Source organism: Mesocricetus auratus, unplaced genomic scaffold (assembly GCF_017639785.1).
Source record: "Mesocricetus auratus isolate SY011 unplaced genomic scaffold, BCM_Maur_2.0 Super-Scaffold_100053, whole genome shotgun sequence".
NCBI classification, from domain to species: Eukaryota; Metazoa; Chordata; class Mammalia; order Rodentia; family Cricetidae; genus Mesocricetus; species Mesocricetus auratus.
The window spans coordinates 1,076,396-1,093,793 of NW_024429230.1; the positions used below are offsets into that span (position 1 = coordinate 1,076,396).

A 17,398-nucleotide genomic window follows, 5' to 3' on the forward strand; every position below is an offset into this window, starting at 1 on the left:
ACCACCACCCAGATCTTGCTTTATTTTTCTTGAGGCAGTCTCTGGAGCCATGGCTGGCCTACAACTTGCAGTCCAGGATGGTCTTGAGCTCCAGGTGACCCTCTTACCTCCAGATGCTGGGGTTAGAGGCCTGAGCAGCACACCGGGACCCCTTGCCACTCTCAACTAGTTTTCTCCAGTTCCCCTGGGCCGGCCATTGACATGATTAGTAGTAGACTAATCATGCCAGAATTGTTGAATCAACTTTGACTCATCCGTTATCTGGATCAGGGGCAGAGGTTTTTGTTTTTGTTTTTTTTTTTAAGATTTGTTTATTATGGGCTGGAGAGATGGCTCAGTGGTTAAGAGCACTGACTGTTCTTCCAGAGGTCCTGAGTTCAATTCCCCACAACCACATGATGGCTCACAGCCATCCATAATGAAATCTGGTGCCCTCCACTGGCATGCAGGCAGAAGACTGTATATGCAATAAATAAAATAATTAAAAAAAAGATTTGTCTATTAATGTGCAGTGTTCTGTCTGCATGTGTGCCTGCACACCAGAAGAGGGCACCAGATCTCAAGATGGCTGTAAGCCACCATGTAGTTGCTGGGAATTGAACTCAGGACCTCTGAAGAGCAGCCATGTTCTTACCCTCCAAGCAACCTCTCCAGCTCAGCAGAGCTGTTTTTAATCCTGGTGCCATCACTTACAGCTGTGTTACCTCCGGCATGTCTGTTAGGCTTCCTGAGCTTTGTGTCACTATGGTTAGAGATGACTTTAAAGTTGGGGAAGGTAGCATAGGTCTGCAACCCCATCACTTGGGGTGTGGAGGTAGGAGGGGCATAAATTTAAAAATCATCTTAGGCTAAGCTGGGCAGTGGTGGCGCACACCTTTAATCCCAGGACTTGGGAGGCAGAGGCAGGTGGATCTCTGTGAGTTCGAGGCCAGCCTGATCTACAGAGCGAGTTCCAGGACAGCCTCCAAAACAATACAGAGAAACCCTGTCTCGAAAAACAAAAAACAAGCAAAAAACCCCAAGCTTTATAACCTTATGTAATGAGCACGAATTACTTAATTCTTATATTTTCTACTCACTGCCTCATCATCTATTTCAGTCCCTCTTTTTTTTTTTTTTTCTATTTTGAGACTGGAGAGATGGCTCAGTGATTAAGAGCACTGGCTGCTCTTCCAGAGGTCCTGGGTTTAATTCCCAGCAACCACATGGAAGCTCACAATTGTCTCTAATTCAAGATCCAAGGGATCCAAGACCCTCTTCAGGCATTAGGCACACATGGCACACAGCTACATGGTCAGGTAAAACACCCATACACACAAAATAAAACCTTTTTAAACTAAAAAGTATTGCTGTGTTTTAAATCACTTTCCTTTTCTTTTCTTTTTTGTTTGTTTGTCTGTTTGAGACAGGTTCTCACTCTGAAGTTCAGGCTGGCTTTGAACTTGAGGCAACTCTCCTGTTTCTGTCTTCTAAGAGCTAGGATTGCAGATGTGAGCTACCATATCCAATTAATTGTTTTTGTTGTTGTTTTGTTTTTCGAGACAGGGTTTCTCTGTATTGTTTTGGAGGCTGTCCTGAAACTCAGTCTGCAGATCAGGCTGGCCTCAAACTCACAGAGATCCGCCTGCCTCTGCCTCCCAAGAGCTGGGATTAAAGGTGAGTACCACCACTGTCCTGTCCCAGTTAGCTGTATTTTTAATGAAGTATTTTACATTTCATTATTAGTGAGGGGCATGTGTGTGCCATGGTGTGTCACAGGACAACTCTGTGGAGCGAATTCTCTCTTTCCACTTTACGTAGGTTCTAGGGATTGGACTGAGGTCATTAGGTTTGCATAGCAAGCACTTCACCATCTCGATGACCTGTAGTGGAGGTTTTTTATTTGTTTGTTTGTGATTTGTTGTTGTTAGCAGTGTTTCATTATTTTCAATGAATTTTGTTTCTGTATATATGTATTTACATTTTTCTTAAATTTTATCTTAGTCTTTGTGGCAACTTGACAAATTGAGTTTTATTATATCCATTTTGAGATGAGGAACATAAGGCATGGGTAAACTGGTCACCCTAGTCTATAGTTACAACACTTAGAAGGCTGGAGCAGGATGGTGAAGTGTTTGAGGCCAGCCCTGACTACAAAGCAATATCCAGTTTGAGGCCAGCCTATGCTACTGAGGACCCGTTTCAAAAAACCAAACCAATCAGACAAAAATGCAAACAAACAAAAACCCCAAGCCTTGAGGCACAGAAAGCATTCTTGATCTTTCTTTCTTTCTTCTTCTTCTTCTTCTTCTTCTTCTTCTTCTTCTTCTTCTTCTTCTTCTTCTTCTTCTTCTTCTTCTTCTTCTTCTTCTTTTTTTCAAGACAGGGTTTCTCTGTGTAATAGCCTTGGCTGTCCGGGAACTCATGCTGTAGACCAGGCTGACCTGGAACTCAGAGATCCACCTGCCTCTGTCTTCTCCAGTGCTGGGATTAAAGGCTTCTCAAGTGCTAAGAATACAAAAGTGACCCACTGTGTCTGGTTTGTAGGCTTACTTAAAAACTGCTGTCATGGGACTGGAGAGATGACTCAGTAGTTAAGAGTGCTGACTGCTCTTCCCGAGGACCTGGGTTCAATTCCCAGTACCTACATGGCAGCTCAAAACTGTCGTAATTTCAGCTCCAAGGGACCCAACACCCATGGCAAAACACCAATGCTCATAAAAAATAAAATAATAAAACAACAAAAACAGCTGTCATAGTGGGTCAGTGGTGGCACACACCTTTAATCCCAGCACTCGGGAGGCAGAGACAGGCGGATCTCTGAGTTCAAGACCAGCCTGGTCTACAGATCAAGTTAATGGAGTTCCAGGAAAGGCTCTAAAGCTACACTGAGAAGTCCTATCTGGAAAAAAAAACAAAACAAAAAATAAAAACTGCTCTTATTTGTTTATTTTTGTGGGTTTTTGTGTATCCTTGCTTGCTTGTTTGTTTGTTTGTTTGATGATGACCAGATGTGTTGGCTCTTCCTTTTATCCCAGCACTTGGAAGACTGAGGCAGGAGGATTTCTGGGTATTTCAAACCAGCAAGGCTTACTTAGCAAGCTCCTGCCTCAAACACAGGCAATGAAAAATCTTTTTCTCTCTCTCTCATTGTGATCACAGGGTCCCTTAGGGGCAAAGTCCTTGCCCCACTCCGCCGTCTCCCTCTCTCCTCACAGCTTTCAACAGAGCACAATGTACACGACGCAAGCCTCTGAATAACTGATCCGTCCAGTGGAGAACTATTGTTCTGATAGGGTCCCCTTGTCTTGGTATAACTGATCCGTCCAATGGAGAACTATTGTTCTGATAGGGTCCCCTTGTCTTGGTATAACTGATCCGTCCAATGGAGAACTATTGTTCTGATAGGGTCTCCTTGTCTTGGTATAACTGATCCGTCCAGTGGAGAACTATTGTTCTGATAGGGTCCCCTTGTCTTGGTATAACTGATCCGTCCAGTGGAGAACTATTGTTCTGATAGGGTCCCCTTGTCTTGGTATAACTGATCCGTCCAATGGAGGCCTATTGTTCTGATAGGGTCCTCTTGTCTTGGTATAACTGATCCGTCCAATGGAGGCCTATTGTTCTGATAGGGTCCCCTTGTCTTGGTAGTGGTGTGATTTTTTTTTCTGCTCTGTATCCTTGTCCAAGAATGGATGACACAGAGACCCCTGCCTCTCCTTTCTGAAAGCATGGTGATTCCGTCGTCCACTAGAGGTCGCCTTATGACTGAATTTAGAGAGGCCCAAAGAATTACTCAGCTGACCACCCACCCTCAAGAGTCATTGACAACGCTGAATCTCTCCTAGACTCCAACACTGGAAGAGTCTAGAGACATCTCCAGCTTCAATTTCTTCCATTCATATGCTTGAATCTGGAACAGGCTACAGAACCAAAACCACCAACGGCATCAAGAATGTACTGGCAGCTTCTAGTTGCCCCTCTGTCAATCAAAATTCACTAGTCTCTTTTGAGGATCTGCCAACACATGCATTCTAGTACCTGCAGCGTGCTAGAATGAGACTAGCTGGTGAACAATCCAAACTCTCTCTGCACCCCACATCACCAGCTCTTAGGATCTAGCAGGGAGCGCAGGCGACCGTCTAATTACTACGTTGTGCGATAAGCTGCTGACATGATTTCTGTTCCAGAGCTGGTTCTCACTGTGGATTATTTTATGGGACATCAGGCTTTAGGGACACAAAATAAAATCCAGAGACAATGAAAAGTATCTGCCTACAGTTGGAGAATTGGTGCAGCCCACGTGCTGCTCTGGAAGTGAAGGGATTCCCTGGGCCTCCTGGGGGGTTGGAAGCATCTGGGTTGTAATGGACCCTGGGCTAAGAAAGCACCAGGCCGCCTCATTGCAGCTTGGGTGACTTGCTTGGGAAAGGAAGCACACACTTTCTGGATGTTTGGGGTGTAGCCAACTCTGCCTTTCTTCTCACTGGTTTCTATGCGTTTCGATGCACTATTATTCCTTATTGCAGTGCTGGGTTTGAGCCCAGGGCCACATACATGCAGGGCAAGTGTGCTACCGCTGAGCTACATTCCTAACCCGGCTTACCCCCTGTTCCTCTCCCCCAGATCATCTGTCACTGTATTTATCAAGTGTGTGTATCTCTGGGGCATGAGGTAAATAAAGTGGTTAGGACAGAGCTAGGGAGACAGGTGGAAGAGACCAACTGCCATTTAACACAGCAATTTTCTAAGCAGAGACTGGTTGCTACAGTCATTGCTAGGGACAGATCTCTGGGATCAGAAAGGCTCCTTCATTCCTTCGTTCCTCCCTTCTCCCCTTCCCTCCTTCCCTGTGGGGACTTCCAAGACGAACCTTCAACTCCGTGGTGGTTTCTCTGCAAGGGTGTTCTCAGAGGTGACAGAGAAGGGTTACATTTCTCCCTGCTTAGCTGGTCACTCTCCTGAGCTTGGACAAGGGACTCTGAGGACCATGTGCTCACCATTCCAGAGAAGCACTTCTGAGTCAGAGCCCCAGAAACAGCTGAGGCAGCTTCGGACTGGAGTCTTGGCTCTTGTTCCTCTCTTTCTGTCCAAAAGCAACTCCCTCCCTAGCTATTTGGATGTGACCAGAAACCCAAGCAGAGCCCTGAGGTAGGAACCTGGTTCAGCCAAAGTCTATAAAATGGATTCGGTCTCTGCATCCCCTCGTGGGGTGCAGCTGTATGGTGAGGGCGTGTCTATAGCCAGGGACATCTGTAGAAGGAGGCTCAAGAGGTAGTGGAGACTAACCTAGTGCCTGCAACTCCCAATGCAGCTATTGTTGGGCTGCCTCTGGGAAGGGGGTCGTAATTAAGATTTGGCTTGAGTTGAGACGGCATCATTCCCAGGGCAATCTGCCAGCACCTCCTCACTGCCTGGGCGTGGGGCCCGGGACATGCCAGGGCAATGCCAGAGAGCTGACTCAGGGGGGAGGCATGAGGGGAAGAGAAAACCCCTTCCTACCCATCAACCCAGAGAGGAGACAGCCATGCTGTGCTGTCCCTGTACTGACCGACCAGGCCACCAATAAGCTGTGCTGGGCCCAGCCTTAAGGATGAAGTCTCATGAAACCCTGTGTCTCTTGAGCACCAGCAGACAGCCTGCCCTCATCCTCGCTTTCCTGCAAAGATCTCTAGATTTGCAGTTCTGGGTTGCTCAGAACTCGATCCAGGCCCCATTCTCACCGCTTTCTAAGACCTTCACTCACTTTGGTGAGCCTAAGGTTCTTCATTTGTCAGATGGATGAATAATAGATCCTCAGCTGCAGCAGGGATCAAATGAGATAATGTCTATGAACGCACCCTGTACAGTTACAAAGCACATCTGCAACAAGGTGTCATTATTGACATGATTAATCATGGTGCAGGACTTACAGCCTCTGCACCCTGATTCTAAATCTCCTCCTGGATTTTTTTTTATCTGACAGATGCTGTGAAGTAGGTGCTGAAATCCCAATCCAGGCCTGGGCCCAAAAGCCTTGACCCGGGCAGCTTCTCCTTGGTGCTTCCACGCAGACTCGAGGGACACCACTCCACACCCCAACTCTACTAAACTGGTTCTTTCCCTTTTAATCAGACTCCTCCAGTCCAGTTTGCCTGCAGCAATGACAAAGGAACCTAAAATAGCACAAGCTTTGCAAACGCTGTTGGAGCCTGGGCTTGGACATCATGTGTGGCCCTGTCACCCACAGGCCTGTCTGGGCATCCCAGCCAGGTGCAGCCCTGTACCCTCCAGGGTCTGGTCTGCCTTTCCTTTTGCAGGCCTCTGATGACAGTGCCTTCTGTCAGCACTTGTGTGGTGAACTGGATGACTACCTCTACAGCTTAGAAAGCTGGCTTGGCCGGAGGCGCCAGAGAAGGGGCCCTGCTGCTCCTCCTGCCATCTCCTCCGTCTTGCTCTCCAGTCCTCCTTCTATGCTGAGAGGCCAGGTAAGCTTTGCTGAGAGCATGTAGAAGAGCAGCTGCTGTGGCCTTGGTGGGGGTGCTGGCATGGGTACCAGGAAAGTCCTGAAGACCCAGCAGCCAGCTGGCCCTGGCATGTCACAGTAGCCACGGAACCAGTTTGGCATGCAACTGCTTGGGTACCTCCCTGTGGGCCTCTGTGCCTGAGATTTCCCAAGGGACTTCATACGACTTACTCAGGTAGGAAGGGTGGCTGCTGAGGCTAGGCTGAGGGTCATAGGTAGGAACTGCATTCTAGCAGACAGCTTCATGCTCAGTCCCCTCAGTCTCCTCGTCAAGCAGCCATTTCCAGGTAGCATGAGTCTCAACCGCAGAAGATGCTCATACAGCTTCAACACTTTCCTCTGGTACACAAGGTACATGTGGTACACGTGGTACACATGGAACGCATGGTACACATGGAACACATGGCACACATGGAACACATGATACACATGTATACATGGTACATATAGTACACAAGGTACATGTGGTATACATGGAACACATGGTACAAATTGTACATGTAGTACACATGTTCCTTTTCCAGAGTGGGGCCAGTGTTTTTGTTTAGATCTGAATCCCAAACTGATGACCCATGCAAACTGCTTTGCTGATGTGCAATGTGTTTGTGTTTCTGAAACAGAGTCTCACAATGTGTGTCTCAGGCTGTCACAGAGCTCACCATGTAGTCCAGTTAGCTTGAGTTCCTTTCAATCCTTGAACCTTAGCCTCCCAAATGCTGGGGTAAAAGGCATGTGAAACCATGCATGGCCAACATGAACACTTTCTAACTAGTTTTTTGTTGTTGTTGTTCTGTTTTTTTGAGACAGGGTCTCTGTGTAGTTCTGGCTGTCCTGGAACTTGCTCTGTAGACCAGGCTGGCCTCGAGCTCACAGGGATCCATGTACCTCTACCTCCCAAGTGTGTGAGCCACTGCCCATCTTAACTAGGAAATTTTGATTTAAAAAAATTTCAGGGTTTGAGCTGGTGAGGTGACTCAGTAGGTAAAGACATTTTCCACCAAGCTTGGCAATCTGAGTTTGATCCCCAGGACCCACACTGTAGAAGGCTCCAGTGAGTTGTACACACACACACACACACACACACACACACACACACACACACACACACACACACACCACCAACAACAACAACAAAAAGCCATATCAGTCTTTGGCTGGTGGTTGATTCTATGTAAGAGAAGAAGGAAGACCATTGTGTGGTGCAGCCGTAAAGTGTAGGCTCCAAAGGTCAGAGGAAGCTGGCGTTAACATCTGGTACAACACGGAAGATCCAGGCATGGTGGTGCATGCTTGTCCTGTCAGCATTTAGGAAGCTGAAGCAGGAGGGTTGCAAGCTAGGGTGCAGCATGGGCAACTTAACAAGACCCACTGATTACAAAAAAAGAAAAAAGAGTTAAAAATGGTCAGGGATGTTAGCTCAAGGTTAGAGATTTTGCCTGGCACGTTTAAGACCCTGGGCTCAATTCCACTTGACAATTAACAGGAGCTGAGAATTGCCATGTTAGACAAAATAAGAGCCCTCCATGTTGTCATGCTGTCTCCCCAGTTCCCTCTGGATTCTGTTTCATCACTCTAGTGCTCGAAGCTGTGACCGATGGCTCAAATGTATGCGTAGGTTACTTGATAAGACCATGACTCCCGCTGTCACTTTCTATCCTGCATCTTACAGGATAACATGTCCTATTATTCCAAATGATGCTGGTTGCTTCTTCTCTAGTCCTGTATTCTGAATGATTTAATCTCGGAGTCTCAGACTGCTCTGCAACCACACTGTTAAGTCTACATGCGTCACTACTAAATGCAGGTCTTGACATCCACTACTTGAGAACCATACCCAATGTATAAAGAGAAATCAGTTTTCTTTCTTTTAGTTCTGCATGGACTCACGTAGCCCAGGTTTGCCTTAAGCTCTTTATCCTCCTGGCTCAGCTGCCCTAGTGTAGGGATTACTGGTATACACCACCATGTTCAGCTGTCCTAGTGTGTTAAGGGATTTAAAAATAATCTTGAAAACAAAAGGAATAATTTTCTATTCCTTTTTTTGTGTGTTACTGTTTTTTTGTTTGTTTGTTTTGGTTTTGATTTTCCAAGACAGGGTTTCTCTGTGTAGCCCTGACTGTCCTGGAACTCACTCTGTAGACCAAGCTGGCCTCAAACTGTGATATTTACCTGCCTCTGCCTCCACCACTGCCTGGCTGCTTTGTTTGTTGTTTGTTTGTTTGTTTGTTCGTTTTTAGTCAAGGTTCCATGTAGCCAGGCTGGCTTGAAAACTCTATGTGGCCAAGGATGACCTTGAACTCCTGATTCTCCCATTTCCATCTTCCTAGTGCAAGGATTACAGGCATGTTTCACCACACATGGCTTAATTTCACAGCTTTTGTCTCTTAAACTGACTTTAAAGTTTACCATTACTCCCACAAATACATACAAAAGCAGATGGACGCGCCAGGAGGATAAACAATATTCTCTCTTTCACTGCTGAGCTCTCAGACATAACAGAGTGCGTAAATTGGATGCACATATGGATGAGTGGATGATGGTTGATGGATGATAGAGGGATGGTCAAAGCTATAAGGCCCAGGTCTGTGCAGGATGCTGACAGTAAGTTTGGCTGAGTTACTGATAGCGTAGGGACAGCGAATGAAGGAGAGGGGTAGAGGAACTGTTCTTTGAAGGCGCTGGTCTTTTAAAAATCTCTTGACATGTGTTAAATTCTATGTTCTTTTCTTCTAACCAAGAATACTGGATTAGAGCTCTAAGGGAAGAAGACAGCTGCTTCTGAGTCACTGCGTGGAAGTGCTATCCCGCCTCAAGGGCCAGATGGTACTGCATCTCAGTTTGAATTTCTACCCCAGAGCAAAGTCTGATCTCACCCCTGCGTGACCTTCCTCCCCAGAGTCCTCTGTTCTCAGGAAGAACTCCAACGCTACTCCCGACCTTGAGCTTGACCAGCGTCGCTACCTCCATCCCAGTCTTGCTTCCCATCTTGACAGCCTTGGCCTGCTTAACCCAGCCACACCCTTGTTACTGATGCCGAGCATAAGAGTTAGCCAGGGCGACACCATTTTGTAAAGTGCCTCTGTTTTGGTTGGATTGAGACAGTTACAGAAACTACAGCAATTTGATTTCCAGAATTAAAGCAACTTGTTTCTCCAGATTGTGGTCTTCCCAACCAGATTGTGTTCCAGTAATGGCCAGCCAGGGGAGACATTATCTTTCACCTGGTGGTCTTTTTTTTTTTTTTTTTAACGAGACAGGGTTTCTCTGTATTGTTTTGGAGGCTGTCGGACCAGCCCAGCCTCGAACTCACAGATATCCGCCTGCCTCTGCCCCCCCCCAAGTGCTGGGATTAAAGGCGTGTGCCACCACCGCCCGGCTATCCTGGTGGTCTTTAACTCACTACTCCCTGCTAACCTATAGCAATGACCGACCAAGGGCCCAAACCAGAAAGATTCCAACCTCTTTTCCACTCCCCACTTCCTGTGAAAGCTGTAATAACAGACTGCCATTCCATTATGTGGGCCTAGCCTCTTCCCAAAGTAACTGCCATGTGTCTGTTTGTCTGTCTGTCTGTCTGTCTTTCTTATCAGTAACTCTTCCAATAGACATCTTAACACCAAAGACAATTCTGCCCCGGTGCTGCTTTGAACTGTGAACTTGGAACATTTCACTAATTTGTGCTTGTTTCCTTCCCTCCCGTGCTTACCTAGAGACAGGACGCATGTACTCACGCTAGCTTTGCAGCCAAGGGTGCCCTTGAACTCCTGCTCTTCCTGCCCCTACCTCCTAAGTGCTGGGATTGCAGGCACGCATCATCATGGTTATTTTTTTTTAGATTTATTTATTTGTGTATATGCATGCTCTGTCTTTCTGTAGGTCTGCAGAACAGAAGATGGCTTTAGATCCCATTACAGATGAACGTTTTGAGCCACTGTGTGGGTACTGGAAATTGAACTTGGGTCCTTTGGAATAAAGAACAGCTAGTGATCCTAACCACTGAGTCATGTCTCCAGCCCCAGCCTTGATTATTTTTATGTTGAGCTGGGGACTGAGCCAGAGGGATTCATGCATGCCAGGTGAGATCTCTGCTAATTAAAGTACACCCCTTGTCCAGCTATAGAGCATTTCCACATATAATTTCACTGACCATTTAAAACCCTGTATAATCAACCCCATTCTACAAGTGATAATAAAATTTGTTGAAAAAATTGTCACACAGTTAGTAAACCAGAGAATGCAGAACAGAGTCAAAATTTCTGGTGGTAAATGGAGTGGTACAGGAGTCAGTGCCACACCCAAGACACAGGTACATTAAAAACATTGCCTAGTTTCCTCCAGACTACAGGGATAGAGTACACATGAGACATAGAAGTAGCCATGCCTTTTGTCACCGCTCCTGGGGAGCAGGCAGACAGATCTTTGTGAGCTCCAGGTTCACACCTTGTTTACACAGTGAGTTCCAGGACTAAATGAAACCCTATCTCAAAAAAATTATGTTTAGACTTGGGTCCCATTCCCAAAACATTGTGTGTGGGCACACAACCCTTATTTATTTATTTATTTATTTATTTATTTATTTATTTATTTATTTATGTTTTCCGAGACATGGTTTCTCTGTGTAGCTTTGGCTGTCCTGGAACTCACTCTGTAGACCAGGCTGGCCTTGAACTCACAGAGTTCCTTCTGTCTCTGCCTCCCGAGTGCTGGAATTAAAGGTGTGTACCACCACTGCCCAGCAGCATTTTTTTAAATTAAAAGTGTAAAAGAATCTATTTAAGATAGGTTCTTCTGTAGCCCAGGAAGGCCTTAAATGAGCTATGCACTAAGAAATGACCTCGAACTCCTGATCTTCTACCTCCTAGGGCTCTGGGATTGCGGGCACAAACTAACATGCTAGGGATTAAACTTGGCCTCATACATTCCAGGCAAGCCCTCTACCAACTAAGCTACATCTCCCAACCCCAGTCCCAAACTCTTCTGATCCCAGTCATCTCAGACGCCGGATACCCATCTGTAATAATAACAATCCTGGGGCCAGAGAGACGGGCGGCTCAGCAGCAAAGAGCTTGTACTGCGCCGGGCGGTGGTGGCGCACACCTTTAGTCCCAGCACTCGGGAGGCAGAGGCAGGCGGATCTTTGTGAGTTCGAGGCTGGGCTAGACCGATAGCCTCCAAAACAATACAGAGAAACCCTGTCTCGTAAAAACCAAAAAAAAAAAAAAAAAAAAAAAAAAAAAAGAGCTTGTACTGCTCTCCCAGAGTTCAGTTCCCAGAAGCCACACCAGGAGGCTCACAGCCACCTGTAACTCCAGCTCCAGGAGCTCTCACACCCTCTTCTGGCCTCCATGAGTATCTGGACTCATGCACACATGCCCCCATCAGACCACACGCAACACACGTAACTTCAAAATAAAACAAATATAGAAAAATTAGTGACTAGATTGTGAAGATCTCAGTAGTACAGCACTTCCCTGACAAGGTTGAGCCCAGGAGTTCAGACTGAAGCACAGCAAAATGAAATAAATAACTTCAGTCTCAGACTTTTTCTTCATGCAGGTACAATGACAAGAAGCTCTTCCTTCGTGTGCAATCAAATTCCACACAGTGCTAGGGAGTTCTGCAGCTCTGGTTTATAGAGGAGAAAACAAGAGCCAGCAGATTTAAGGATTTGACCACGGTTGCACAGCCAGCAAGAGGTGACTCAGAATTTGAAACCAAGTCTTTCTGACTTAGCTGATGGATTAGTTGACAATTAGTTAGTTTAGAGACAGGATCTCATGAGTGCTGGGTTAGCCTGGAACTTGCTGTGTAGCTGAGACTGTTCTGGAATTTGTGATCCTCCTGTCTGTACCTTCAAAGTGCTGGCATTGCGGGCATAATCACACCCGGTTTACAAGCTGTTGGGATATTTGGTGTTGGGCATCCTTGCTAGGCAACACTCTACCGTCTAAGCTACATCCCCAGTTCTCTTTCTAACTTAAGTGCAGTTCTCTTCAACTTTTACAAGGACACAGAATGAAGTGACAGGAAGAGCAGCTAGGGCCCAGATCTTTTTCCAACTGTGTTCCCAGCCAAGCGTGGTGGCACACACTTCTAATTCCAGCATGCAGGCAACAGAGGCAGGGGGATTGCTGCAAGTCTGAGACTAGTTTGGTAGCCTGGTTCCATAGTGAGATCCTGACAGACAGACATACACACACACATACACACACACATTCACAGACAGACACAAAGACAGACAGACAGACACACACACAGATACACAGACAGACACAAAGACAGACACACACAAGTTAGCTAAAGAGACAGGCAGACAACACACACACACAATAAGGGACAAGGCTGAGGGCTGGAATGTAACTTGGTTGGCAGGGTTCATGCCCAGTAACCAGGAAACCCAGACTTTAACCACCAGCATCTCCTAAACTGGATATCATGACCTATACCTACAACCCAGCACTTGGGAAATGGAGGCAGGATGGTCAGAAATTAAAAGCCCCCTCAGCTACACATAGAGTTTGACGACAGTCTGGCCAGAGTCCCTGTTTTTACAAACAAACAGAAATAAAGTGGAGTGTGGAGAAAAGGCATGGGGGTTGGCAGTCTGACTTACATGGCTATTTCTTAAGCAGGCACGTGAATGCCATGTTTGCCCCTCAAAGGCCATGTGATGGGGTATTTCTAGGATCTTCAGCCACTCCACAGAGGTCGGCCCACACTTGCGCTCTGAGGCTTCCTGTCTTCCTTTAAAGCTGACAGACACCACAGTGAGTCAGTCCTACCAATGCTTGACTCATTTTTGACCTAAATCTGATGATCAAACACAGTGCCCCAGAATTTGGTACTATGGCTCAAAAGTTATGGTGGAAACATGGTTTGAGTGTGTGTGTGTGTGTGTGTGTGTGTGTGTGTGTGTGTGTGTGTGTCTGTCTGTCTGTCTGTCTGTCTGTCTGTCTGTCTGTGTGTGGGGAGTGGGAAGTGAGGTGTTGTTTCAGGATCTCACTATGGAACCAGGCTACCAAACTAGTCTCAGACTTGCAGCAATCCCCCTGCCTCTGTTGCCTGCATGCTGGAATTAGAAGTGTGTGCCACCACGCTTGGCTGGGAACACAGCTGGAAAAAGATCTGGGCCCAGCTGCTCTTCCTGTCACTTCATTCTGTGTCCTTGTAAAAGTTGAAGAGAACTGCACTTAAGTTAGAAAGAGAACTGGGGATGTAGCTTAGACGGTAGAGTGTTGCCTAGCAAGGATGCCCAACACCAAATATCCCAACAGCTTGTAAACCGGGTGTGATTATGCCCGCAATGCCAGCACTTTGAAGGTACAGACAGGAGGATCACAAATTCCAGAACAGTCTCAGCTACACAGCAAGTTCCAGGCTAACCCAGCACTCATGAGATCCTGTCTCTAAACTAACTAATTGTCAACTAATCCATCAGCTAATTTTTGAGGGTTTTAAAACTGCTTTCCACAGTGGTGCAGAAGATTCCAGTGTCTCCATATCCTCACAAACAGTGACTTCCCTTTCATATATATGTGTGTGCGCTATGCACATGTCCCTGTGAGTCTATGCAGGTATATGTACAAGTATGTTGGGGTCCACATGAGTGGGGTGCATGTGGAGGCCAGTGTTCTATTTCAGATGTCTTCCTTCACTGCTCTCCACCTTATATTTTGAGACAGGGTCTCTCAGTGAACCTGGAACTCATCCATTGGACGAGGCTAGCTGGTGAATCTCCTGGTCTTCCACTCCCCCTCAGTGCTGGGATTAAAGACATGCACTCCAACTGGGCAGTGGGGGTGCACGCCTTTAATTCCAGCACTCAGGGGGCAGAGACAGGCAGATCTCTGTGAGTTTGAGGCCAACCTGGTCTACAGAGTGAGTTCCAGGACAGCCTCCAAAACAATACAGAGAAACCCTGTCTCAAAACAACAACAGCAAAAACAAAAGATGTGCGTTCCATGCCCTACTTTTTATGTGCATGCTAAGTATCCAAATTCAGGCCATTATGATTGCAGGTACTATACTGACTAAGCCATCTTCCTCCTCCCCACCACTTTTTTTTTTTTGGTTTTTCGAGACAGGGTTTCTCTATGGCTTTGGAAGCTGTCCTGGAACTAGCTCTTGTAGACCAGGCTGGCCTCGAACTTACAGAGATCCGCCTGCCTCTGCCTCCTGAGTGCTGGGATTAAAGGCGTGCGCCACCAACGCCCGGCTCCCCACCACTTTCTTAAAAAACAATGGTCTTTATAGAGTTAGGGATAGACTTCAGTTGGTGGAACACATAGCTAGCATATAAATGCTCTGGGTTTCTCAAAACTCCATAAATAGGTTTGAATAAGAACGGCCCCCATAAAATAGATTCTAAGGTAAACTAGGTGCAGGGGGTGGATGGAAAGAGGAGGATCAGGTAGGGAGAGAGAGAGGAAACAGGATTGAGGGAGGGAAGAAAAGGAGAAACATCTAGAATTGAAGGAAATTTGAGGGGCGCAGTGGAAACATCTTAAGATATATAAAGGTGATCCTAATGTAGTCTCCAAATAATGGGGGCAACAGAGTCCCAACTGGCCATCTCTTGTCACCAAATGAAACTTCTGGTACTGAGTTACATCCAATTGAACTAAAGAGGTCCCAAGGAAATCCCCCAACAATAGGTTGCTCTCCACAAAGTGACAGCAAGGTCCCCTTGCTGAAGACTGCGCCCACACAACTCACTGAAAATGGAGTGGGGGAGCCAGTGCCTACCTAGAACCTTCACCCCTACGTTCTAGTGTCTTTGATGTGGGAAGTTACTCTGCAGGCTACCAAGAGAGAAATGTAAGCGCCACCAAGCCAGTCACAAACCCTTTATCTATAATGGTGCACTGCCTCCAAAATACGCTAGAGCTATGGTAACAACACAAAGCTTGTGGGGTGACTCAGCAATGTCTGATGTCTGTAAGATGGAACCCAAATCAATACTACTTGGGTGACCAGAGAGAGAGACTAGATAACCCAGAGACCTAGGGTAAAAACCAAATGCTACTGGTCTAAAAATGAAATGATTCCTAATGGTGCTCTGGTCACTCAGGGATCGGTGCCTTGCTCAGCCACCATCAGAGAAGCTTCCTCCTGCAGCTGATGGGACAATACAGAGACCATGCCAGACATCACACAGAGAGTCCTTGGAACACACAGCTCTAAATGGGAAGTCTCCGTCAAATCCCTCCCCTCAGAACTTACAACCCCCCAAAAAAAAGAGGAGGCAGGAAGAAAGAGGTAAGAGCCAGAGGGGATGGAGGGCACCAGGGGAACTCTGAATCAGCTGAGCGAGGATCGTATGAGCTCACAGAGATGGCAGCGGCAAACGCAGGGCACGCCCGGGTCTGCACCAGGCCCTCTGTGTTCTTATGGGACTCCTGGACGGGTGGATAAGTGGGGTCTCTGATTCTTGTGCCTGCTCTTGGGGTTCTTTGCCTTCTGTTGGTTTGCCTTGTGCAACTTTGATGTGACGATTTCTGTTTTATCTTACTATATTTTATTTTATTATGTTTTGTGGTTATCTCTTAGAAACCTATTCTTTTCCTTCTTTCTTTCTTTTGGTTTTGTTTTTCAAGACCAGGCTGGCCTCAAACTCAGAGAGATCTGTGTGGGCCTCTACCTCTTGAGTGCCAGAATTAAAGGCATGCACCACCACCCAGCAAGCCTGTTCTTTTCTAATGAGAGACAGAAAGGAGGTAGATCTGGATGAGAGAGAAAGTGGGGAGGAACTGGGAGGAATAGAGGGAGGGGAAACCATAATCAGGATACATTACATGAAAAAAGAATCTATTTTCAATAAAAGAGAAAAAAATGCCAGGAGGCGAAACCAGAAAAGATCATGACCCCCATAGGCTCATGTATTTGAGTCCTTAGTTATAGGTAGTGACATTTGAAACAACTAGGACTAGAAGGTGTGGCCTTGTTGGAGGAAGTGTGTCATGTGGGGTGGACTTTGAGGTTTCTCTGCCTTTGGATCAGGATGTAGACCTCAGCTACTTCTCCAGCGCCATGTCTGCCTGCTTTGCCCAAAGCCGAGCTCCTCGCTGTGATGATGGCTAAGCCTCTGAAACTATGAGCAAACCCAAGAGAAGCTGTGGTCATAGTGTCTCTTCACAGCAATAACAGGGACTGATACACAGGACAAGGTGCATTGCCATCACTGTGGGGGGGGCTGAAGCAGGAAGGCCAGAAGTTCAAGGCCTTCCTCAACTACGTAGCGTGTTTGCACCAGTTACATCTCAAGAACACTGCCCTTCTAATATGTGTATGAGCTCTTTGGAACACAGTGCACTGGAAGTCCGAGGGTTTAGAGACTCTTGGGGTCTGCTTCTCCTTCCAGGAACCCCACTGGACTCTTCCAGTTCTGAGAACTCGCTGTGGTATTGAAATCGCCATGACACAGAAGCAGCCAATATGCTTTTCTACTGCATCTTTTGGCCTATTTTCCAGGCTCTGAAGAGCAGCCTACTTCTCTGTATTAGTCAGTGTTCTCTAGAGTACCAGATTTTATAAAATGAATGTGTATATATAATATATAACATATATTATATTACATATATACAATATACATGTGTGTGGTTTATTAAAATGATTTATTGCTGTGACTCAGCTAATCCAACAATGGCTGGCTATGAACAGAAAGCCCAGAAATCCAGAGGGTGCTCAGTCCATGAGGCTGGATGTCTCATCTGGTCTTCAGTAGATGATGGAACCCTGAAGAAGTAAACTCTGGTTCCCGTGAAGGGATGGACTTGCTAGAAGGCATGAGCAGGCAGAGAGCAGAAGCTTCCTTCTTCCGTGTCCTTCCCAGGCTTCCAGCAGGAGTGGCCCAGATTAAAGCTATGCCTTCCCCTCAAGATCCAGACTAGAAACGGATCTTTCTACTTCAGATTA

General features: G+C 46.5%; 1 long non-coding RNA gene across 1 annotated transcript; it reads left to right on the forward strand.

Annotated features, from left to right (window-relative positions):
* The first annotated feature begins 6,186 nt into the window (after window positions 1-6,186).
* On the forward strand, window positions 6,187-15,734 carry LOC121136181. Its single transcript, XR_005873296.1, has 3 exons — window positions 6,187-6,446; window positions 10,361-10,560; window positions 15,555-15,734. It is a non-coding gene; the product is annotated as an uncharacterized LOC121136181 (long non-coding RNA).
* Window positions 15,735-17,398: the final 1,664 nt, after the last annotated feature.